The 26,281-nt window shown below is 44.7% G+C and overlaps 1 long non-coding RNA gene and 1 pseudogene across 3 annotated transcripts; both read left to right on the top strand.

Annotated features, from left to right (window-relative positions):
* The first annotated feature begins 373 nt into the window (after positions 1–373).
* On the top strand, positions 374–25,003 carry LOC146767641 (uncharacterized). 2 transcript variants are annotated; one of them, XR_014954891.1, is made up of 4 exons: positions 374–1,696; positions 1,804–7,739; positions 8,148–20,160; positions 23,768–25,003. It is a non-coding gene; the product is annotated as an uncharacterized LOC146767641 (long non-coding RNA). The 2 variants fall into 2 exon arrangements; XR_014954890.1 differs by having other exon boundaries at positions 1,804–20,160.
* LOC146767642 (endogenous retrovirus group K member 7 Gag polyprotein-like) lies at positions 20,172–25,003 on the top strand (annotated as a pseudogene). Its single transcript, XR_014954889.1, has one exon. The product of XR_014954889.1 is annotated as an endogenous retrovirus group K member 7 Gag polyprotein-like (transcript).
* Positions 25,004–26,281: the final 1,278 nt, after the last annotated feature.

A 26,281-nucleotide genomic window follows, 5' to 3' on the forward strand; every position in this document is an offset into this window, starting at 1 on the left:
AAGGATCTTTTTTCTTTCCTGTGTGTCTGCTCCTTTAAAGTTCTCAAATCATGTGTTATCAATGAAAGTTCCTCAATGCTGCATGGACTGCCTTTTACTTTTGCAGGGATAGCAGGCCAAATTCTGTCGCCACAAAACAGAAAACACTCCCTTTGGTAAATTGGCTGGGTGTTGAAGGGATAGTTTGCTCGTCACTTTGGTGTAACTGCACCAGGATGACACATTTCTATAAAAGAACTGATTTGGAATTATATCTACTATATGATTATCTATCCTTGCCACTCTCAATGGATTGAATTTGATACCAAATTCCATTTTTGTCGACCCAGAAAATGTCCAACTCTGGAGGTTCAAAGTGAGCCACAGGAAGGAACTGTGTCCAGACATGCTATCCCTCCACAGGATCCGAAAAGGACTTCAGAACCTTTTGGAGGGATGTCCCCTGGAATTGGTCATTCCTTCACTGGCACACCTACCAAGCATGTCAAAAATTGTTTCCCCAGTTCTGAATGGGTCAGGCAAATGCTGTCCAGACCTGCTGCTTTTGCCAAAGTCTCCCACACATTTTCCCTTGGTTGTCTCATGGGAAGTCTGTCCTATTGCCCAAGGCAACAAGCAAGAGAATGAAGCACATGAACACTATCTGTCTGAACCCCATGTTCATGTCCCCAACCTCTGTGAGAAACCCCGCAATGCAGCAACACCCAAACAACACTTGATTCCCCAGAAAAACCCCAAGTCTCTGAATGCCAATCATTGTCCAACGAGATGTCTGCAGCATTACTGTCCCTCTTCGTCTGCATGCTTGCTTCTCTGCTTCTCTGGTCCACGTTCACTGGCATCTGTACCCGATAAGGTTTCACGTGCCTTGCCGACACCCACTTCGATCCTCGTTCTATAGAAACACAAACAAAACCCTTGCCCCAAGTTATTAATGTAAATGGATTTTCAATTTGTCCTGACTCTGGGTTTTTGATCAAAACTGAAGAAATTTTTCCTTAGCTCTGCTTGTGCACTGTTTGTAAAATGTCTGACAATTCACATACAGAGTTTTGTTCAACTGCATGTGAGATGTTGCTCCTGCCTCCTCATTTTCTGTTTATCCAAATGGATTTCAAGGTATGATGTATTCTGTGGTTCCTCCTGTATGTCATGATCCAAAAATTGCTCCTGGAAATGTGTGAACTGAAACATAAATGTGAAAATATATCAACTGAAACACAAATGTTTTCAAGCCTCTCAAAAGATGCATATTTTGTGACATCAGTTTGCCACAGCTGAAGACTTTTTCAAACCTCTCAAATTGGTCATTCCTGTAGGTACAGGATGCTGTACAAACTGACACTCTGAAAAGCACTGACGATTTCCTTTGCCAGACCTTTAGAAAGTGAAAGGACTGTTTTGTCTCTATATGGTAGTGGTTGGTATGTTCTGGTACTGTTTCTCCTTCCTAAATAAACAACCAGTGCTATAGATGGTATAGATTCATTGGCAGAGGCAGCGTTGTGTCCCCCGGAAGGGATTGGTGGAGGGGCAGGTGGGTGGGGGCAGGAAAGGGCTGTAAGGGGGAGGGGGAGGGGGTTGGAGCACATGGTCGCCGCCATTATAGTCCTGCTTGTGTTTCAGAGTAAGGCTCTGTGAAGCGAACTCCACACTGTATTTCTCAGAAGAACCAGGTGTTAGAAGAGTATACAGGGTGGGTGAAGGGATATCAGGGCTGGGATATTGAGGAGGTGGGTAGGTGGGTGTTATAAATTTACACCACAACAGATCATAATCCAATTAGAATTTTATTAATTACAGCAAGTAGGATATGAGCAAAGACAGCGCTGGACGGCCGGGGAGTCTCCGCTCCACCTCTGCCGCCCCAATTCGTTCAAACAGCCTTCTTTTTATTCCATCCTTTCCATGAAGTTCTGGGGGCCTCCTTTTGTTTTCCTGGAATTTGAAAGCTAATTCCTGGATCATCTTGCAGTTTCCTTCTGTTTAGGTAAGCAGTCTGTAAGTAATTGTGGTTATCTTTATCTTGTATCGTCAGTCCCCAGGTGTAAGTGATTGTGGTTCTCTTATCTTGCAAATGCTGTGCCTGCAGGCTATTTGCATATCCTCAGTTTCCTAAACAATACCTCAGTCTGTAGTTTCTCACACTCCGTTTCCTAACCTTTATATATATCTCAATAAACAATACTTCAGTCTGTAGTTTCTCACAAATCCCCCATTTTCTTTTTATCCCATTATTGTTTATTAGACGCTGCTTTCACTCTCGGCATTGCAAATAAACCTTTTTTCCACAATCCCAACATTTATCATAGCACTCACAAGGTAATACTTCACAATTACAATAGGCGTAGCCCCCACGTGGCACAACACATTCACAACAATCTTCATCCTCATCAATAGATGCACTTTTATATTTTGCCCCCAACCTTGTAGTTAAAATAAGTAGTTTAGCTATGTCAAATCGTTTTTTAACATCGTGTAAAATACAGTGTAATATACAAGGCCCAAATATAAGTCCCAGAATCAATCTAATCAGTGGTCCTGCTAAGGCAGACAACAAAGTGGTTAGCCAAGGTGAAACATTAAACCAATTTTCATACCATGACCTGCCCGCCTCACGATCTTTTTTACGTTGATTTAACCTTTTCTGGAGTTCAGACATAGTATCCTGGACTACCTCCTGTATGGTCAGCAAAAGAACAACATTCTTCATTGAGAGCTATACATAATCCTCCTTCTTTTAGGAATAACAGGTCTAATCCCCTTCTATTTTGCAGTACTTCTTCTGATAAAGACTTTACTGAAGTGGCTAAATTTTTGATAGATTGTTCTATTTTCGCTAAATCTTCATCTACAGCCATCTGTAAACTTTGTAATTCCTGACTTTTTACTAGGGAGGCTATGCCTGTACCTGTTCCAACTCCACCCGCTATTAGCAGTGTAGCTAAGGTTACCACTGTAATTGGTTCTCGTTTTTGTATATTCAGGTCTCCTTCAAAGTGGCGTAACACCTCCTCAGAGGTGTGATAGATCAGACGAGGAACAATAATCACCTGTACGCAAAACTGAGATTGATCAAACACTTTTAGGGATAGGCAAGGCGTTACTCCGGTGTCTGAACAAACCCATTTAGCTCCTGGTGCCAGGATAGCCCATTTGTCATTTCTATTCTTGTGTCTCTTTATAGTTTTTGTAGTGATTATTGTTGTTTGGTTACACAGAGGCTGATAATCTTTGGGCACTGTACCGATACATTTTCCTTGACCTGTTACTAATTGAATAGTAATTCCTTGCGTATGGTTTTTTTGGTCATTCCATGGGCATTCTCATGGGTTTGAACCACTAGACCATTGAATCTTATCTGGTTTTCCAATTGCCTCAAAATATGGTGGTCTAACATTATAACATAACCAGCACTCCTTAGTTAAATTTGGTTTGCTTTCATTAAGGGCACATTAAGAGGCTTGCATTAAATCCCATAAAGGGTCTTTGGATTTTGACACTCCTGAATCCCTAACTGTCACCATGTCATTAGTTATTCGATCTGTTACTGATAGGGAGTTTGGACGAGTGGTTGTAACACTTGCGGGGACAATCTTTTTTGTAGGGGAAGTGGGTGAATTCAATATTTTATTCGGCCCAACAGGGAGTGAATCATGTGGTATTTTAACTTTTCTTATGAGAAAGTGCCCTCCCACGTCTTTAGGAATTCCTCCATAGACACGTATTCCCCATGTTCGTCCCACTAACCACTTGTCTTCTAGGGGATGTAATACTTGAAATTTGATGCAGGTACAGACTTCCTTGTCACGTGAAGCTACATAATCTACGTTACGCAGACCTGTAAGATCTACACCTGTTTGTTCAGGTACACATTCGTTAGGAGTCCAGGTTGCTTTTATATATTTATCAGGAGCCTTTACTGACCAGCCCGAGGCTATTGTTTCACATCCCCAATAACCACAATAATAATGTCCGGGATAATTACAGTAAGACGGTCCAGAGGCCGGGCATATATAAAATGGAGGTCCTTTTTTACAATGTATTGGTACTAAATAGCAAAGTTTTACTATGAATTCAGGTGGACCTGGGTTGCTAAAAGTGGCTATTGTTCTCGTTCCTTCCCAAGATATTAGTTCCCATTTAAATGGTTCATGTGGATTTCCCCCTTCTGCCTGGGTAATTATCAATATCAAGACTAACGGTATACCAGGAAAAAGGGTGTCTGTCAATTTTGCCAATTTAAGTATATTTTTACCAATCCTGGGGAAGTTCGGCCGATGCTGCCTTTGCGTCCCATTGTTCTGGTTCTTTTCTCCACAGTTTGTTCCTCTTCTGCCTCGCCCGTCGACTTGGTTGCGTCGAGTCACGGGGGGGTATCATCTTCTCGGCAGCAAGGGAATTCTTCAGGAGAACAGCTGTTTTGGGATTTCTGCCTGTTTATATAGGCTTCCCACTTTGCAGCTTGAACTAACGGGGCAAAGCAAGACACAGTTAGTACTTCCCCTCTACATTTTATAGCCAAGATTTCAACCACAAAGGGGGACTGGTTCGTTGGAATGGTAACAATAATATTGAAGGTATCTACCTTCACAGTGTGTCCACCATTTATCCTGGCATACTTTATACCTTCTATATTCACTATGGTGTGGCTACATATGTCTAGCAATTTCCTTCAACACACTTTGTACGCTTCCATATATAATAGATAAAAAAAGAAATAATTATAGCATATATAAACAGCAATACACACGTTATACCAAAAGGTAATGCAGCAAAAAAATCAAATAATGTCTTTATCATTATGTTATTTTTTCAGGGTTATCTTGGTGTCATCTGGGGTACTGATTACTTTCCAGTGGGGTCTCGTTACTGGGCCTTTAAGGCAGCTGGCATGAGTCTATCCACGCTCAGCAGTCTGGATGGCTGTTTCTGTTGTCAACAAAACAAGATAAAGTCCCTCCCAATTGGGCTTTAGGGTTTCTTCCTTCCACACTTTAATCAATATCCAATCCCCAGGTTTAACGTTGTGTATTTTTAAGTCCAACGGGGGTCGTTGCACAATCAGTCCATGTTCCCAAAGCTGGTTACGATGCTTTGCTAATTGTGAAACATATTCATTAATCACACGGTCTCTAATTAAAACATTTGTTTGTGGGCTTTCAATTCTGTAGGACATTCCATACACCATTTTAAATGCTGATATTCCTACACCTGCTTGGGGTCTGGTTCTGAGAATTAATAGTGCTATGGGTAGGCATTTAATCCATGATAATTTGGTTTCTATAATTAATTTAGTCAAAATAGTTTTAATTTCTCCATTCATCCTTTCAACTTTTTCTGAACTTTGTGGATGCCATGGTGTATGGTATTCCCACTTTTTCCCACTTAACGATGGCATATCCGGACAATCGTTTACCTTCTACTATTCGTGATGACCCATCTATGAATAATACTTCTCCACATTGTAGTTCTTCTTCTTCTAAGTCTGACCTAGTGTGTGTTTGTTGTTCAATTGTTTGAAAACAATTGTGCAATGGTTCATTACCTTCTCCTGAGTACAAAAATTCAGCGGGGTTAACTGCTCCAGTAGTTTTTAAAGATAGTTTAGGGGATTCTATAAGTATTCCCTCATACTTTAATAATCGGCTATCTGTAAGCCATTTTTCTGCTTTTTGTTGTAACACTCCCCTGATGTTATGAGGCGCATATAAGACAACTTCTCCATTAAAAGTAATGCGATTTGTTTCTTCAAGCAATAGGGCAGCAGCAACAATGATCTGTAAACAACTCGGCCAACCCCTGCTACAGGGTCTAACAGCTTTGATAAGTATGCCACCGGTTTCTTTTGTCCGGCCCATTCCTGAGTTAATACTCTGAATGCCGTTCCTTCATGTATGTTAACAAATAAATGGAATGACCGTTTTAAATCCGGGAGACTTAAAACTGGTGCTTGACTTAGCTCCCTTATGAGACTGGCAAAATGGGGGTGTTAAAGGGTGACATACAAGGCTCTAAGATTCCTTGTGCCAACAATCGATCAATTTCTGGCTTCAATCCTCTCCGTCCTTCTAAGGATATGGGATATTGCCTTACCTTCACAGGTGTGTGGGGTTCGGAAATTTGGATTTTAATCGGTGGCATTTCCAGTCTACTAATTGTGTCCGGAGAGTACCAGACATTGGGGTTAATTTGTTTTTGATCATCCACGGTCAAAGGATAAGCAGACACTGCCAACTCTTGATTTTTCACTTTAATTTCTAATTGCAATTCGACAATTAAATCTCGTCCTAACAGGTTAAATTCTGCTTCAGGGACGAGCAAGAGTTCACCCATTCCAAATTTATTTTCAGTTTCGAATACCACATTTTTGATTTTACTTACTTTAAAGGGTTCCCCTTTTGTCCCAATTACTTGTACTTTTTCAGGGGAAACTTTACATCCCTCAGGTATCTGCTTAATAGTTGATTTCTCAGCCCCAGTGTCTACTAAAAAGGTGAACTCTTGTTTATGGGGACCTATTTTTAATTTTATCAAGGGCTCATGATGACTCCGGTCTCCTAAGATACAGAGCCCCTGACTCCCCTATTCTGTTTTCAATATTCCCTCATCCCTGATCCTTTCTCTGCAATTCCTCCTTATATGTCCCTTCTCTCCACAGTAAAAACAACACCTCTGTTCCTTTTCTATTACTACGTCCCCTTGTTTCATCCTAGCAGATCTGTGTTCACCAGTTCGCCCTTTGCGGTCCTCTCTGACTGCTGCTACCATCATTCTTACTTGTCGCTTGCTGCTCTCTTCTTCCCACCTTACGTAGACTTTCTGAGCTTCCCTCAATAATTCATCTAACCCTCTATTCTGCCAGTTCTCTTAACTTTTCAATCTTCTTCCTGATATCTTCCCATGATTTTGCCACAAACTGAGTTTTGAGGAGCACTTGCCCTAAAGGGTCGTTTGGATTTACCCCAGAGTACAACTGAAGGGCTTTCCTTAGTCGTTCCAGCCACTCAGTAGGGCTTTCATCTTTCTTTTGCATTTCATTAAATGCTTTATTGATATTTTGTCCACGGGGTACTGCTTCTCTAATTCCCTGAATTACTATAGTTCTCAGGTCCTGCATATGAGTTCTATGCGCTGGATCCTGATTATTTCAATTAGGTCTTTGGAGTGGCCATTTAATATCTGCTTGAGGTCCCTGAGCATGTTGAGCATCCCACAGTCTCATTCCTGCTTGTCTAATCATATCTGTTTCCTCGGTATTAAATAATTGACCAAGGATAGATTGCATCTCATCCCAAGTATAAAGGCTTGGTCCCAAAAATTGATCTAGTCTTTCTGCTACTCCGAGTGGGTCCTCAATTAAGCTTCCCATCTCAGTTCTTTTAAAATCTTGTAGGTCAGCCGAGTTTAAGGGTACGGAAATATATTCGATCACAGGTTGAGGTCCCCCCATGGGTATTTCCCTTAGGGGGTACATCTGAGCTTCCCCTCTTTGACTTCTAGTTACGCATCTAGGAGGGAGGGGGAGACCCTTGTTCTGACTCTGGTGGGGGAGTGGGTGCTCTGGGGACCTCTGGAGGGGCTGCGGGAACAGGAGGAGGAATGTAAGGAGGGAGGGTTAGAAGGGTTTCGTCTAACTCTTCCTTCTTTTTCTTATGTTTAGTTTTTATTTCATTCAGCGGATAAAGTCCAGCTCCCGGTCTTTCCAGCCACACTTCCACATATTGTCTCTCCTCCAGGTTAAGGAGTTTTTTATTATTTACCCAGAGGTTTAACTGCTGTCTTACCCAATCTTTTTCTGACCCATAGACTGGCCAAAAGATATTTTTAGATATCTTCTTCCCTCCCAATATCTTAGTACAATATTGTATCATTTTTTGCTTATCTTTCCCTAGGGTTCCAGGGAAATATCTCCAATTATCTAAGATATATGCCAGAGGGGTATTCTTAGGTACAGTGGGTACCCTTCCCATGGGAGTCGAAGGCTTGCTGCCCTTCGCCCCCATCTTCTGGAATATCCCCACACACACACGCACTCGCTCCTCTTGTTCCTGGCCCAGTCCCTCGTGGGAGATGGAAAACGCAGTACTTAAGAGTCCACACTTGCTTGGTTCAGTATATCGAACCTCTCATTCGTTATATTCCAGGAAACCCAATCCCACCCGAACAGAAAACCCATGAACAATTTCGCCGCGAACAATTTTGCTCTGTGAATAATTTCACTACTTATGTGTACTGCGTCTTCGTCCGGACTCCCGTGCACAGAATCTTTATGGGATTTTACCGGTCTCTCCTTTGCTCATTAGCCTAGACTTTAGGTTCGTCGGTAAGGTTGGGGTAAGCTGTTGGTCGCGGGGCCACAAAATGTCGTGGGGCGCCTCCCCGGAGGACCAAAGCCCACCGTTCCTTATCCGAGTCACGGCACCAGAAATTGTTATAAATTTACGCCACAACGGATCATAATCCAATTAGAATTTTATTAATTACAGCAAGTAGGATATGAGCAAAGACAGCGCTGGACGGCCGGGGAGTCTCCGCTCCACCTCTGCCGCCCCAATTCGTTCAAACAGCCTTCTTTTTATTCCATCCTTTCCATGAAGTTCTGGGGGCCTCCTTTTGTTTTCCTGGAATTTGAAAGCTAATTCCTGGATCATCTTGCAGTTTCCTTCTGTTTAGGTAAGCAGTCTGTAAGTAATTGTGGTTATCTTTATCTTGTATCGTCAGTCCCCAGGTGTAAGTGATTGTGGTTCTCTTATCTTGCAAATGCTGTGCCTGCAGGCTATTTGCATATCCTCAGTTTCCTAAACAATACCTCAGTCTGTAGTTTCTCACACTCCGTTTCCTAACCTTTATATATATCTCAATAAAAAATACCTCAGTCTGTAGTTTCTCACACTCCATTTCCTAACCTTTATATATATCTTAATAAACAATACCTCGGCCTGTAGTTTCTCACAGTGGGTGAAAAGGGATTATTCGGACTGTGATTCTGTGTCTGTATCCTCTTTTCTGCTTCTAAAATCTTTTTTCAGTCTTGTAAAAATATCGGAATAAATATAGAAGCTTTATGTTCACCATTTTCAACTTTTAAAGTTAATATCTGTCCAATTTGGTCCCAAAAAGAAAGCTAATTCAGTTCTTGCACAGTAAAATTTGGTATTTCTGCTATTAACCAGAATACAAAATGCAGGAGGAGCTTATTTGAGAACGATACATGTTTAAAATGTTGCTAACGTGTTTTAGTGTGCTCTTTTGTTCCATTGATACTTTTGTACCCATTATTTTAATTGTATCGCTGGTCTATTCTTCACCAGACTTTGTAACACAATATGAAGTTTTTGAATTCCCACTGTATCGCGGGATCCAAGCGGGGTGGGGTGGGGTTGGCGGGGGAGGGCAGGGGGAGGGGAGTTCATTCCGCCGCTGCCGGAGCGGCTCCTGCTCTGTCAGGGCCAGCGGGATTTCTCCTGCCGCTGTGCCAGAGCTGCTGGCTCCCTCCCGTCACTTCTCCCCCGGGTACACGTGTCCTGTGGCCATCTGGTTCCATGCTGGCTTGTGCAGGGTTCCTGGCTTACCCTCGCAAGCAGCTTCCTGCAGCTACTATGGTAATAATCCTCCCTGCCAGATGCGATCCCCGGGGTGACGCGATCGGAGGACTTACCACGCCTTTGAACTGTAGGGGTCGTCTGTGAACTCGTCTGGGGTCCCTCTCCAGCCGGCCCACCTGGGGTACGCAGGCAGGGTCCCGACCTTTCCCTGTCACTCAAAGCCTTTAAAGGCAGCTAGAGTAATAGGGCAGTTGACTGTCCCAAAAAGCTACCGAGGTCCTATGAAATAGTACCTCCAGCTTCTTCGTGGGCTTATGGCAGCACACGTTGGGGGCCAACTGACGTTCCCCACCTCACACAGCCCCCTGAATATCCTAGGCTAGCCCAGAGATCCAAGGCTGTGAGGGGAGGAATATCAGGAGATGGTAAAGATTTCCAAAAGAGGCTCTTACCCCGAGATATGTTGGTTCAGCTCTCTTTATTCTGTGATGTCTTAGTGGAGAGCGGGGCAAAAGAGAACAAACAGGAAATGTCAGGGGTCTATATAGACTTTGGACAGGGTGGGCTTCCCTGGCTCTCTGCCAACCCCATTGGGGTAGGAAGGAGGGGTCTAGGGTTATCTTGATCAGAGTCACAGAGTTCCAGGAAAGGGGGCACAGAGTGCCCATGAGCTCAATGTGACAAATTTGCACATTCTGAAATACAATATCCATTGTCCCAAGATCAGCAGATGGTTCAGTCATCACTGACACCTGATTAGAATGAGTCCAGGTAAGAGCTTGAGGTTCTGGTGGCCTGCATGCCAGCAAAGTGATGGAACCACAGGGCACAGAGTTCATCTTGGCCCTGATCCCTGTGGTCAGTGAAGTGTGAGCTGACCCAGCACGACAGAGCTCCAGCTGAGGAGCAGAACAGACCAACCACTGAGTGGCAAGGGACATGAACAAATGTCAAGTCGCATTTTCATCTGACAGTGGCACAGCTGGGTCTCTTGCACCATAGAGCAATCTGATTTGGGGGCCATTTGATTAAAGGGAAAGATGTTTCTCTCTGCTTTTTTTGCTGGATTTGTTTTGTCCCAAATAGTCATTAAAAGCCCATGGCTTTGTTGCATGTGCAACAGAGAGGATTCCTGAAGATTAATAAAATTAGAAAAATCATTAATGTCCAAGGAGTGTCCATTTGAAATAAGAGACACAATTCTAAAAGTAGGAAAAATTAAAGCCTGGTTAGAGATAATTGCTGTCAAAAAATCAGCTTACAGTGTTACCCTGTGAGGAAAGCTGAAAATGTGATTCAAACAATTTTCAGAACCTTTGTCCCATTATAGTTTTAAAGTGCTTGCTTTTCTGAGAACTTCCATTTTCATCTTCATAGAAAAGGACACTTCAATAAAGACATGAGTCTGTTTCCCCTATGCTTAAATCAGAGGAAAAACTAATTGTATTTGAACTGTCTCCTGAGAAAAAACTGCTCAGAATTAAATAAAGATGGCAGACCCTGGCCCAAGAAGAGCCACAAAATACTTATTGGTGTACCAGATATATTTTCAGGTAATTTAGCATTGGTGTGTTTGCAGTCAGATTTCTACTTCCTTTGTAAGAGGAAGAGAGGAATGCTAGAAACAGTGATAATACTTACCAGTATGTATGGTTACCAGATATAACAATCTGCAACATTTCACATTTGTTTGAGAGCTTAAAACACTATATTAATGAGCATGATGACTGAAATCTTTAGTTCTCAGAAAATACAGGAATTGATATTACCTGTGCAATTAGGTCCTTATGTAAATCTCTTGTGTTAAATCCTTAGCAACAACAAGGAAGCCTACAACTAACCCAGAACCTTTCACTCATTTTCTGATGCTTTCAACTCAGAACAAAACAGTCTTGGTGAATCAGAGGAGCTAACTCAGGATACCAAGGTTTCACATACAGGTACAAGAAGAGTTTGGTGCCTGCCATACAGTTCAGAGAACCTGCATGAGTTGTCTCACATCACCTGCTGAGTAGGAAATCAACCTGGCATGAGTACAAGGTAGCTCAGAGTCCCACAGGTGAGAGCTGCTTGACAGGCAGTGCTAGAAACTGGCTTGCCCTACATTTGTATACAAAATGCTCATGCACATATCCATGTATTTCAGTCAGTACTATACATTAACACACATAAAAACGTCCTCCTCTTCTACACCATGTCCCTTTTTTCTTTAAACCTATGAAAACCTTTTTCTTTAAACCTTTTTCTTCAAAACTTCAGGCCAGGGGTAGTATCATGCACTTGCCATCCGGTTGCTATTGGAATGTAGATTAGAATAACTCAGAGTTGTCCTAACAGATGCTGTTGATTCTCGAAATCTTGCCCTGATGCCCAAACCAAGTTTTTAGTTCCTTTCATCAAAAATACCTCTTTCCATTCTGAGAGCAAGGCAAGGCTAATCATTATCATTATCATTATCATTATCATTATCATTATCATTATCATTATCCTGTAATGGAGTGATAAAACCCAGTGACACACAAAAAGCAGCTGTCATAGCTCCTCACAGCCAGCCCATCAGCCCTGTCTATTTTTTATGACAGTTTTAATGACAGTGATGTGCTGTTGTCAGGGACAGGAAGAGCTGTAGGAGGGGTAGATCATCACTTATGTTGTCCTGTTGCTCAAGGCGATTGAGTGTGGCCAGACCTTTGAAAATATATTATTTTCATGGCTTAATTATCACTTCAGCAAGATAATTTCATTTCTTCCTCCCCCCAATCCATGCTTATTCTTTACAAAGATCTCTCTTGAAGTAGAAAAGGCCAACTATGAAAAAAGTCATAGCAGATACCAATGCTAAATAAAGGTTAGATTATTTGGTTTGTTCTCCTGTGTAAACAGCAATTGTGTTTTCTTCTTTGTGATTTATAAATTATGGATTTGACAGAAATGTCTATATTTATATTCTGTGAAAAATTTCATTAAAAAGTTTTCTTGAGACTTTCTTTGCTTGAATAAGCCTGCTGCTTGGTAGAAGCACTGTCCTGTGGTGATAGAATGGTGGTTTCTGCTTCCTTTATAAGCTCTATACAGCTTTCAGCCATGGGAATATGTATATCTAAAAAGGTACAGGGTGCAGAGTCAAGCAAGCACCTCCTGAAGTCAAAAACTGAAGGGTTAATCCAGCCAAAGTGGTCAGCAAATTTTTTTCTGAGAGATATAAGCTCTGCACTTGCTGGAAGAGGACATTAAAATTGCTTTATCTCTGTTCTTTGCTATCTGATAAATGCAAATTTTTACAATGGACTATATCCTCCATTTGATTCCTGCAGAAGCAACTGCAGCTCTTCCAGACCTAAACTGGGTTATAATGAATATCCACTCAAGGAGTTAGAAGATAAAAATAGAAAATAGAAAGGAACTTTACTTCATGTTCTGAAAACACAGAGACATGCCTGGAAAAAAATAAAGCTAAAATGTAGGTGCTGAACCATTTAGGACTCCTGTTAGTTGTTTTTTACCTATTACACCTCCATCTTCCAGCCATCCAGCATGTGAAGTTGTAGGACTTTAGAGCCCCTCACCTCCCACTGTGTGTGTTAAATGGTATGATACCTACTCCAGCTGTCATGTCACCTTCCTTTTGGTCTATTGAACTGAACAGTCTGGAGCTCAGATGGTCTGCCACCACTCCAAATGTCTGTAAAATAAAGCCTCTTGGATAAAGGCACTAGAAAATAATAAAGCGAACAAGAAGCACGGGGGGTTGAAGGAAAACACTTGCAGAAACAGAGTAGGGCTACAGGGAGGCTTAGGGTATAAGGGGGGAGGAGTAAGTGTCATTTCAGCTTCAACAGGCTTAATGTTGTTGATGAGTACCAGAGAGCCAGACAGTTTTCACAACAGGTTTATGCCTTTTCCTGTCTGTTTGTATGCAGCACATCACACGTTCAAGCTGGTGGAGAAAATGACCTTACACAAGGGAAAGCGAGAGTGAGCCCAACTGCTGTGCTGCTCCAAGGCAGCCAAGCCACAGCTGATGCCTTGTTGCTAAATTAAGCAACAGGCCAGGGTCTGAAGCAGACATGGACTCATGGCTTCATAAATCGAATTTCCCTGCAGCAATAGAAGCTTACAGGGAAAAAGCAAACAGTGCTCTTGCAAAGTCATTCATCTCATTCATGCATTTCCATACTGGGCTGCTACTTTTTTTTTTTTTTTCCCTTGGCCATTTCTGAATAGTTCACAGCTATTAGTAAATAAATGCAACAGATTTTTACTACATGATAATAGACCACTTATACTATTACTGAAATATTTACTGAAACAAAATAGTATTATGTGTGCAAAACCCAAATCTAGTCTTCAGGAAAACTGAAAGAGAAGCAGTTTAAATATTGGATCATAATTATCCTTAATTGCAAAAGCTTTGAACTAAAAAAGAATTGAACTCTTCTACTTGCTGGGCTTGATTTAGCACTTCATTAGTCAGATTTTGCACCAGTTACAGAGCTGCTTTGGAATTCAGCTGGAGTAGCACAACAGTGAATAATAGCCATGCTTTACAGATGTACTGCTTGTGGAATTGGAGATTTTAGGGCTTCTAAGGTTAATGTCTAGAGGGCTGCCAAGCAGGCAGCACCTGAAGTTCCTCTCAAGGGAAGAATGGGAAAGCTTTTACTTTTGTGGCTAAAATTTGGGTGGTATGTTCAGCTTACTGAGCTGTTCCTGCAGGGATGCCTGACCCACTGTGGCCCCTCTGCTGCAGGATGAAGCCAAATGTCATGGAGCAAGCTCCATCAAATTTTGTAAATTTTTGTGTCATCCACAACTTGGAGCATCCTACCTGCCAGCCAGCCAAGCACAGTAATTTCTCAGCAGAGTGCTAGCTGGCCCTGGTAAAGTGCTGAAATACATGAAGGCACAATGGTCTGGTCTAGCAGCTTACATCATCCCCCTGGACCCTCCAGGTGCTTGAACTTTGATCAGTTGTCCAGAAAAAATTTTGTCCAGCTGCATGCCCTGTATTGTATGATCCCTCTAGGATGCATGAGGATCAGAAAATCCATATAAGGGAACAAAACTATCTCAGGTGGCTGCATTTTTGCTCCTGTTGAATCCCCCTCTGAACCTTTATTTTATGTGTCAAAAATGGCTGTCCTTGCTCCTGTATCATTCAGCCAGGGAAAAATCCTGGAGGAGAAATGGTTAAGTCTGAGTTCAATGGCTATAGATAGCAAGCACATTGTTATCCTCTGTGGAAAGACAATTAAAATGACTCAGTAAACAGTACATGCAGCACAAGAGAAAAATCTACACACTGCTGACTTATACAGAAAAGCAACATGTTGGTTACTGCCCAAACATACAACATCTCTTCTGTGTGAGAGACTTGAAATTAACTCATATGTGTCTGTTCCCTACACAATTTTCTTTAACTTTTGAGGATTCAGTAAGCTAAAGCTGCATACCAGTGCTCAGCACATGGCAGAGGCTATGCTGTATTTTCCAGAAGGTTAAACATTTGAAAAACGTAAGGGCTTTAACCTTGTTGTGAGACATTTCCAATGGTTGAGGTTTTTTCAGAGCTTGGGGTGCTGATGTTTTTTATGAGCAACTCGGTTTTGCTCTTTCTGGACTATTACAAAACTCCCAGTGAGTTTCAGAAAAGGAGATGACTTTGCCTTATCTCTCCCCAGCATGGGGTGCACCTTGCACCTTCTTTTCCCTTGGATACTCTCCCTTTACAATGCTAGCCTATGCTAAGCCACTAAAAAACTTCCAAAATCATTTGAACTTCAACTTTGGCCAGTGTTGAGAGTCTTTTAATCTGAGTCCTGACAAACATTGTGGTGCCACTTAATGGAGGCAACACAGTAACATGGGGAAAAGAGGCAGGCACAAAGTGTGCAAATTCTCCTGTGCCCTGCTGCCAGAAGGGCTTACATCTATGAAAAGGAGGGGACAGTCCCTGGAGGTGGCATGGTATATCCCTGCAGCTCTGAAATACAGCTGAAAACAGGAGGGAATATTGCTTTCATTTCTCTAGCCTCTTCTCATCAATCTTGGTAAATAAATAGGTTTTTCTCTTCTGTTTACCTTTAACTTATAAAAATGAGACTAAAAAGAATCTGTTTCTGGCTGTGCTGACTCCCTTCTTAGCAATGCCACTGACATCAGAGGAGTATTGCCAATCATTAAGCTACAGTGAGAGCACAATGGGATCCAGCTTTGATTACAGTTTTTAATAAAAAGTGTAAATTTCCATCTAAATTCTTTGATGGATTCTTTAATGCTTTTGGGATATTATTTTTTCTTCTATTCCCCACCTCTATTTCAAGAGAGTAATTCAGTGCATTGGTGATATCCAATTTATTCTTCTAGATGTGAGTAATATCCTCTGTTAGCAGTATAAATTGTACCCATTGCCCTTGGCAGCATTCTCAACAATTCTCCTGATGCCTATTAAAGTGGTTTCTTAAATAGACACACTTCATTAATATACACTTTTTAGAAGACCAATTGAATTTTTCCAATATATCCCTCAGCATCCATTGAATTATTTAGCTGCTGGTGGATGTGTGCAAGCTCATGGGCAGTGATGCTGAAGAATCACCAGTGGCTAAGGGAAAGTACAGGACATGCTCTGCTTCTGTGTTGGTTGAAATGTTTCTGAAGGCCACATTCCTGAGAAAACAGGCAACATAGGAATTCTTGTCAGTATCACCTTGTTGTGACAGTGGTGCTTCTTTGTTTGGGTCAAAAGACCTGCCAAAATCACCTGAAGAAAATACACTGGGACAGCAAAAGGCAAACCTAAGCAAAGAAAGGAAGGAACAGCAGTGGGGTCTGTGCTCAAAACCTGGCATGGCATCACAGGGAGAAGGAGATCTTCTGCAAAAGGTGTAGATGACACTGTGACATTTGATAGAAACCTTGGCAACCCAAAACTTCCTTGGAAATATTCTGCAGCGATGATAAATTCAGGGTTCACTTCACACACAGGTAAATGGCATAACTAAAAGTAAATGCAGAGAATTGGTACAGGAGGAGAAAAGGGAACCAGTATAGGCAGTAAAGGGAACTGGTAAGACAAAACTCCAGTACTCAAGACAGGTGCAGATTTCAAAGATAAGCAAGATAATCACTATTCCTCCATTAAAACTAGCATAGACAAATGCATGTCTGAGTCTGACAGGAATGAATTAAGAAGTTCATGGCATAGGTTTATCACTAGCAGAAAAGAGCCACTTTAACATGTGCACAAGGGCTCTTAGCATGATCCCACAAATGTTTTCAAGGAATTCAAAAAGGGACTTGCAACTCTTTCTGATGCAAGTAAAGCAGGAATTCACTTTTCTGTTTGTTCTTTTTTTTTTCACTTCCTCCTCTGCCTATTCCACTCCCTTACTACAGGTTACTGTAGAAGAATGAAGTAAACACAGAGAAAGGTTTCCTTGAGTGCATGAGGCTCCAAAGATTTTCATTAAAATCACAAGAAAGATGGCTTTAAGCATCACATACTTTGCTCTCACAGGCCTAAGGATGGCAATCCCTGCCCGGAAGGATGAATCACAGGAAGAAGCAGCTTTCAATCACTCAGCAAGGATTTCCAGGGTTCATTTATAAAATCTCCCAGCAGCCTGCCTTTTATTTTAGTGCAAAGGATTCAGCTTGGTCAGAAAAAAAAAAAAAAAAAGATGGGCTGAATCAGGTAAACAGAATCTGAAGTGAGTTTTCTTCATGTGTGACTAGCTGATACTACTCTTCAGCTAAGATAAACAAAATTTAAACTTTTTTCCCCTTTTTAATATAAAGTATGAATTCTTTATATGTATATGCACAATAGACAACTGTTGAAGTGCTCATGAAGATAATCCTACAGCCATCAGTATCAACATCAAATTCATTTGCTTTAGTGGAAATGATAAAAAGAAGACAGCACTGCTGTCTTCATTAATTACTGAAGTTTTTGTTTATTTTTGTCTGTGGTAAAGTTTGATGCTGTGCTGAGCTCTAAAGGAGTTACATGGGGGTAGAGTTTCTTCCCAAGGGCCTGCCAAGGATGAGGCTTCATTACAAGCTGTGCTATCACCATAGCTATACACTACCTGTAATGAGCTGCTACCTTTGTGCCCCCTAGGATAAGCCACTTAAAGACCAGTCACAACCAAATTTCCTATGCTGAAGAGAGTTCTCAGTCTGCTATACCAATGAGCAGTGACCCTTTCCAGGAGAGCAGAAACATGTGAAGTAATCACACACTTTTAGAAAACTGGGGACATCTGTGGGTCTCAGATTCAGTCAAAGAAAGAAACTGAGAGTTTCTAGCCAGGCAAAAGCCTGGGAAAGAGCTGGGAAAGAATGTAAATAATTCTTTATCACTCTTGTTTTTCACATTGTTTATAGTTAAATTCTATCACTGGGCGTCAAGCACTCTGCACCAATGGGGTAGGTTGTTTTCACTTCAGAAACAATAGATTTGATCCTTGTGAAGCTCTGTATAAAAGAGTGGTGTATTTTGAATAAATCGGAGTTTTACACTCAGCAGCCTTCTGAGTCAGAGTCTCTTCATTCCTGTCCTGCCTCGACAGCAACATCTGGCAACCCCTTGTGAATCTATGGCCTGGGCTGGCGACCTGAACCTCAGCATCTTGCGGTGGGGTCTCGGCGGCGTGGCACCGCACCACCAGCCTGTGGCTGTGAACGGACACCTTTGTCTTCTTAAGAAAGGTAACGCTGGAAGTCCACGCCTTCTGTAGAAGGCTTGGTCCTGTTTGGACCGCGGTTCGGCTTCTAAGAGCCGGGACTGTGCGGGACAAGATCTCCCTGGAGGAGCAGACTGTCTTGTCTCTGAAAGTGGATGTTCGCTGATGGGAGATTTCATAGCAATGGGGAATCAGGCGTCTGCAGCTGATCGGACAGTCTTGTCTGCCTGGCAAGCCTCTATCCCGCAGATGAGGGCTCGGGTCTCTGAGGAGGAACTGGTACGGCTCTTAATCTGGGCTCGGGATCATGGATTCTCCGCGGACATTGGGCAGGCCTTTTATCAAAAGCTCTGGCGCGATTTGGTGTGGTGCCTCATGAAGCAGATGCACAACGGGGACGCGGAGGATCCGCACTGTTTTTGGTCTGGGGGCGCGTGTATGTGCCCCTGCAGGAGAGAGCCTCGGGGAGCACGGACTCCGAGAGTGTTCTCTTCGGGAGTGATGATGCCGCTTCTATGTCTAGTGGTGTCTCAGGGAGAGGGGGCAGGCAGACGGGCTGGGCAACGCTCAGTCCCTCCACAGCGCGGAGCGGAGTGTCAGAACATGATGGGACGCCCTGCAAGCCTCCCGTGTCGCCGGGGACTCCTGCTGGTCCCAGCACTCCCCAACCCCATGGCTATACTCAGCCTGGGAATTTTTTGCCGGCCAATCAGCCACAGATAGCACAGCAGACTGTACCCCAGCCGGCTGAACAAGCGCAATTTGCCTTGGGCAGGGTGCCAGTGCCAGCCCCTGCTTTTCAGGCGACGCTGGGAGTGCCATCGTTGCAGCTCTCGGGCTCAGCCCACCCCCCTTTGCACGGCCTGTTGGGGGCTGTCCCGTCTTCGCCACGACAGCCCGGACCCCGTCCAACGGTTGACCAGCCGGCTCAGCTGGTTCAGCCCTTGTTGGGGCCCCTCTCTGGTCTGCAGCTGGGGGAAGGGGTGGTGCAGCCCGCGGCACCGGGCGCTGCGGGGGCAGTGGCCCCCCTGGCTCCTTCCTTATCAGCTACGGAGCCTGCGCAGATGTATGGGCCTCACTCTGCTGCCGCGGGGGGCAGGGATGCAGCCTTTCGTCCACTTGCTGGCAAAACCCCCGCTTCTCGTGGGGGCTCCGGTTCTACCGGTGGGACCAGAGCAGCTGCTTCCCGGAACGTCCCACTGTGCGACGTGTGCTGAGGCTGATATGATTTCTTTCACGGTGCCCGTGTCAAGGGTTCAACAGCATGTTGTGGGGGGTACTTCAGTGTCATTTTCGGCCCCCCCTGCCCCAGGACTGACGCCAGCGCTGGGGGCAGTGCCTGTTTTCCATGCCACGCCTGCCGTGGCGCTGGCGCTCCCAGCGATGGGGACCGGCGCCCCGCCTGCCGACCCATGGCTGGAGCGGTTCTGCCTTCGCCATGCCTGCCGCTTCGGTGGCTCCAGCGGCACCTCTGGCTCCCGCCCCCTCCGCTGTCTCAGCAGCAGCACCTCTGCCTCTCGCCCCGCCTGCAGCTTTGGCGGCGGCAGCAGTTCTGCCTCCTGCCCCGTCCACTGTTGCTTCAGTGCCCGTGATGTCTGCTGTGCCCCAGCAGCCAGTGCCGTTCCTGCCTCCGATGACTGCAGCTTCAACGCACATCACATCCACGATGTTGCAAGCTCCTGCTGATCCTTTCGTATTGCTGTCTGCGATGGAAAGGCCCACCGAGTGGCCGGTGATGGTGCCAGTCCCCGCCCCGTCACCGGCGGCTGGCCCTCCTGGTTCGGGAGCTGTTGGCTCGGGGGCCGCGCCCAGTGCTTCAGCTTTGCGGTCGATAGCTGCTTCCCCAGCCTCGGTGTCTCCCGTCAGCCCACCCTCCCCCATGGATCGCGGACTGTCCCACACGCCCCTGTCACAGGAGGCAGGTAGTGACAGCGATGATTTGATCTCGATTCCGTCATGGGGGCCTGACTGTCTGTCCGAACGCCGACACCGACGAGGGCAGCGAGCGTCCCAGAGAGATCTGTGGACGCTGCCTCCCTGTCAGGTGTCAGTGCAACCGATAAATCCCCATTGCTTTTGGGATGCGGTCAGGCAAAGCACTTTGGAAGCATGTGATTGGGATTTGTTAGAGCGGGTGGGAAAGCCTGGTGGTGCGGTTTTGAACCCGCCTCTCAAGGAGGCAGACACCGTGCCTGGAGGCCAGTTCCTCTGTCCCCCCCAGGGGGAGCAAAAGGGGGTGTGGGTGACGATGCTTCAGTGCAATGTAAGCTTCAAGCCTTTCCTGTGCACAAGGCTGTCCCAAATTCGGGACAACAGGACAAGCACGAGGTAGTGGCTTGGAAGGTTGTACAGGATTTGCAGGACAAGGTGGCAGAATATGGGCTGGGTTCTGCCCCATTGATGCAGGTCCTCAGAGTGATAAACACTGACCTGCTGGCTCCCTATGATATCAAACATCTGGCCTCTGTGTTGTTCCAACCTGTGCAGATGGATCTTTTTATGAGCAACTGAAGGAAGATGGCAGACAGGGTTGCAGCTGAGAATCAACACTTGCCTCAGACAGACCCTAGGTGCTGTGTGGGGGTGGACGCACTCATGGGACTCAATAACTTTGCCAATCCTGATTTTCAGGCCACATCATACTTGAGTAGGCCCAGAAGGTGGGTTTTGCAGCATTGCTCAAGACCATGGAGAGAGCTGCTCCCAGGCAACGATATGTAAAGATAGTACAGGGGGCCAAAGAGTTGTTCCTGCCATTTGTTGAGAGGCTTGTAGCTGCTTTGGAGAAGCAGATTGATGATGAGACTTTGAGGCAGGTTTTGTGCAAAACTTTGGCAAGGGACAATGCAAATGAGGATTGTAGGAAAATTATAGATGCATTGCCAGGTGATCTGTCATTGACAGACATAGTCGAGCCTTGTTCCAAGGTTGGTACAGTGGACCATAAAATGTCTGTTCTGGCAGCATCTTTGCGGGTAGGCCTGTCATCCTCAGGGACTGGTCGGCACAAGAAGGGGAAGAAGAAGAGCAAGCAGGGGCAGGGGACAAAAGTCAAGAAGGGGTCAGACTCTAATTTTCTGTGCTCCAGGTGTGGTAAACCAGGTCATTTTGCGAAGGAATGCAAGTCTACTTACCATGCTAATGGTAAGCATTTGACAGGCTTGGGAAACGGGGGCAGGAGCGCACAGGGGAACTGTGCACTGACACAAGTGATCCCCCAGAGCACAGCACCAGTGCAGGGTGCCCCAGTCAACTTGACACAGGCACCCACGGCTCTGCCGGGGTGGATGTACACACCGCAGCGTCAGTCATCTTAGAGTCTACTGAGGTGCACAGGGTCCCTCTGAATGCATTCGGGCCTTTAGGTCATGGATTGGGTGCATTGTTGATGGGGCGGTCTAACACTACCCTTTTGAGGGTCTTTGTGCACGCAGGTGTCATTGATTCTGATTTTACGGGCCAGATTTGTGCTATGGTTTCCACACCCTCCCCTCCTGTCGTTATTCTGGCAGGAACCTGTATTGCTCAACTTGTGCCTTTCCAGTCGTGTGGTCCCAGGGTAGATCAACTGATGGAGATGGTGGCTCTGGATCCACAGGACTGCCGCAAGTCCTCTGCTCCGCGCTCATTTCTGCCAACCGTCCACAGATTATGTGCTCTGTGATTTTGCCAGGTGCCAGCCCATCTTGGATCCAGCTGCAAGGTTTAATCAACATCAGAGCTGACGTGATGGTCATCTCCACCTCTGTGTGGCCTCCTAAGTGGCCTTTGGCCTCTCTGGGAGTGGCCATTGAAGGCTTGGGGGGTGCAGCACAGACATTGTGAGCCGGCAGGCTGTGTTGATCAAAAACGCGGAAGGGCAGACAGCTAAGGTTCGGCCCTATGTTACTGCAGCTCCAGTCACTTTTTGGGGGCGGGATGTGCTGGCAGCCTGGGGTGGTGTGTGCATCGGGACGGATTTTTGATGGGGGTCACTGTGTTGAAGGGCGCAGATTACCCTACACTGCCTTTACGGTGGTTGGTGACCAGACCCGTCTGGGAGAACCAGTGGCCCCTGCCATTTGAAAAATTAGTCACCCTTCATGAGTTAGTTCAGGATCAGCTTCACCAGGGACACATTGATCTTCTACCAGTCCCTGGAACACTCCTGTTTTTGTGATCAAGAAAACGTTGGGGAAGTGGAGGTTGTTACAGGACCTCCGAAAAGTCAATGCAGTCATGGAAAGCATGGGGGCATTGCAGCCTGGTATGCCCTCGCCTACCATGCTCCCTGCAGGTTGGGAAATCTTGATCATTGATTTGAAGGACTGTTTTTTTACGATCCCTCTGCATCCTGATGACAGACCAAAATTTGCTTTTACTGTGCCTTCTGTCAACAATGATCAGTCTGTATGGAGATATCAATGGAAAGTTTTGCCACAGGGCTGCAAGAACAGTCCGACCATTTGTCATTGGTATGTGGCCCAGGCCTTGTCCAGAGTCTGCAAGCAGTTCCCTGACGTGCATTGTTATCATTACATGAATGACATTCTGGTGGTGGCTCCCACTCGGGAGGAACTGCAGAGGGTTCGGCCTCAGTTGTTCTCTGCCTTGCATTCATATGGACTGCAAGTGGCTCCAGAAAAGGTTTAGAGCTGACCTCCTTGGAAGTATTTGGGGTTCAAGATTCTGGAGCGAACCATTCAGCATCAGGAGGTGCAATTTCCAGAGACTATTGCAACCCTGAATGATGCCCAGAGATTGCTTGGGGTCCTCAATTGGTTACGTCTCTATCTGGGGCTGACCACAGCGCAGCTGTCCCCACTGTTCAAACATTTAAAGGGGGACCCAGACCTGAGTTCGCCTCGGAAATTGACTCCTGAAGCGTAGCAAGTGCTGGAAGAGGTTCAAAAGGCTGTCTACTCGTCAGGTTTACCAAGTAGACCCTTCTGTTGATATCACTGTTTTTATTACCTATTCACAGTCATCCCACGGGTATCATTGGCCAGTGGGATGAAAAATGGCCTGATCCTTTGCACATCTTAGAGTGGGTCTTTTTACTCCATCAACTCAAAAAGAGAGTGTCTTTGCTGATTGATTTGGTTGCCCAGCTGATAATCAGATGTCGTTATCGGTGTTTGCAATTGATGGCAGCCGATCCGGCAAGGATCATCCTTCCAATGGAACGGGACACCTTTGAGTGGTGTCTCATCAACAATGCTCCTTTGCAATGTGTGCTGCAAAATTTTTTAGGGCAAATTGTTTGCCATCTGCCCAGTCACAAATTGTTGCAACTGGCAAAGACAATCAATATATCCTTTTGACCGAAAAATAGTCAAGTGCCAGTGCGGGGACCCACTGTCTTCACTGACGGTTCAGGGAAAACGGGAAAGGCCATTGTGACGTGGAAGGATGAGTCTGGATGGCAAGTGCTGGAAAGCCACATGTCCGGCTCAGCCCAGTTGGTTGAGCTGAAAGCCGTTGCTATGGCGTTTCAAAGGTTCTCTCAGGTGCCTTTGAGTTTGTTCACTGACTCTGCTTATGTTGCAGGCATAACCAAGCGGTTGGATTGCTCACTGCTGAAGGAGGTCAACAATGCCGTCTTGTTTCAATTGCTGAGAGCATTGTGGTGTGCATTTCAGGACCGGGTTCATCCGTACTACATCCTGCACATTCGGAGTCACACCACTTTACCAGGTTTTATAACTGAAGGTAATGCCAGGGCTGATAGGTTGGCTAACCCTGCATGGGTGGCACCTCAGCCTGATAGAACTGCACAAGCCAAGGCGTCGCATCAAAGTGCACATACTTTGCAAAAACAGTTTGATTTGACAGCAACCGAGGCTCGTGACATTGTCAGCTCTTGTGCTGACTGTCATGGATTTGCTGCACATTTACCAGTGGGGGTGAACCCCAGAGGCCTGAAGGCCTTGCAGCTCTGGCAAACAGATGTTACACACATTGCGAAGGTCTGGGTGCAAGACCTTGTCACCAATAGGGGGAGGGTCCATGCGACCTCATTACTTGGGGCCACAGGTATGCATGTGTCTCCAGAAGTAGCGGGGTATGATGGATACCTGCGAAGGGTGTTCGCCCTGACTTGAGACAGCAGAAACAGAATGTGGTCAACAGACAGCCTGTGAGCAGTGACCATGGTACTGACCATCCATCACAATCTTCAGATGATGATCAAGACACCGACCATCAGTCAGCTGGCCCCTCCACAAGGGGGAAATGAACATTTAATTCACTTTGTTTTTGGACATGGACTGGTGACGAGTTAGACTGCCTGTGTTGCAAGCAGACTAACAATGTTTTGGTGTTGGTGATGGAGTTTTAGATGTAATAGTTAAGTTTGTAAAGAGTTATAGTGTAAGTCAAAATTTCTTTGACTGTTCTGAGCCAACATCCAATGGGGGTTTTGAATTATCAACTAGTGAACCTCGGAGTCGTGTTTGTTCTCTTCTTTGCAAGGTGTTCTGGCAAACACCGCCTCCTTCTTTAAACAAAAATGGGGAAATGTGGGTCTCAGATTCAGTCAAAGAAAGAAACTGAGAGTTTCTAGCCAGGCAAAAGCCTGGGAAAGAGCTGGGAAAGAATGTAAATAATTCTTTATCACTCTTGTTTTTCACATTGTTTATAGTTAAATTCTATCACTGGGCGTCAAGCACTCTGCACCAATGGGGTAGGTTGTTTTCACTTCAGAACCAATAGATTTGATCCTTGCGAAGATCTGTATAAAAGAGCAGTGTACTTTGAATAAATCGGAGTTTTACACTCAGCAGCCTTCTGAGTCAGAGTCTCTTCATTCCTGTCCTGCCTCGACAGTGACAGACATCATTGAAAAAAAAAAATCTCTGTGGTCACTTCTGAAAGAGGATTGGTTTCTCCTGGAAGCAGAGTATTTCTGCATTTACATTCAGGTTAAAAGGAATTAGAGCAAATCTGCGGTGAATACAGTGTCAAATAACATTTGCCATATACAAATCAATTTTTCAATTACACTGAAGATATTAGCAAAGAATTCACTGCCTTAAGATATTCTGATTTGAATAGTAAGCCATAATCTAGTAAATTTTATTGGCTAAAAGTCTCTCATACATCACAAAGTTCTGCAGAGTATATGGCTTTTATGGTAGTTATGTAAAAGTCAAGTGAAAAATACCAGAGTTCTTATCCATCCTTTGCAATACGGCAGCTAATGTACTATAGATTCATGGAGACTAGTTTGGCTTACATCTCCCAGACACATAATGTTGTCTCACAGCTAAGCGTCCCTGCATGAATCCCTTAACTACAGGAATGTTTCCCAGAGACCAGCACAGTAAATCTTTTAGTTGGGGAATGTATAGGTGATAAGAATGTAAAGTCATATTTATGCTTTTCTTCCCCTGAAAAAAGGAAAAGTGATTTATACTCAACAAAGAACTGATCTAAAACAACCCACTATAAATTTAAAATGTTTGTTATTCCATTGACATAGAAACATGATATTTTGTTGGAAGTAAGAAACATGTCCTCTCTGAGTATTATGAAAGGGTAACACACAGAGTTAATTAATTTACAATTAATTTTGATAACTGAGGAATTATTCTGACTGGACTTGCATGTGTCTTTCCAGGATCCAGCCTGGCTCATGCTACCACCTTGTTCCCCTGCTCTTTACAGCTCTCAATGCCCAACAAAAGCAGTTTCATGACTACTTTGTGGCAGCCACCTACTTTATTTCTCAGGGGTTTTGCATTAACCAGGGGGTTCCTGTATCTGGCAGTGCCATTCTGTGAGTGCCACCACTTAACCCTGAGCTTTTAGCTTAGGCCCGTTGTGACAACTTTATGGTGATGAGGACTGTTCTGTCTTACCATACCTCTCAGACAAGCTCCAAGGCTTTCCCTCTTGTTAAAGGCAGATCCTTACCTGCTATAAATTGCCAGAGATTCATTGATTTCAGTTTACTGATAATGATTGCTTCTTACAGTATTGCCAGCTGGCCTCACTTTGATCAAGATGCTGGCTCAGAGCACTCTGGCAAGAAAAGCAGGTACAATTTGCTGATTTGAATCC

Source organism: Lonchura striata, chromosome 4 (assembly GCF_050655825.1).
Source record: "Lonchura striata isolate lonStrDom1 chromosome 4, ASM5065582v1, whole genome shotgun sequence".
Taxonomy (NCBI): domain Eukaryota; kingdom Metazoa; phylum Chordata; class Aves; order Passeriformes; family Estrildidae; genus Lonchura; species Lonchura striata.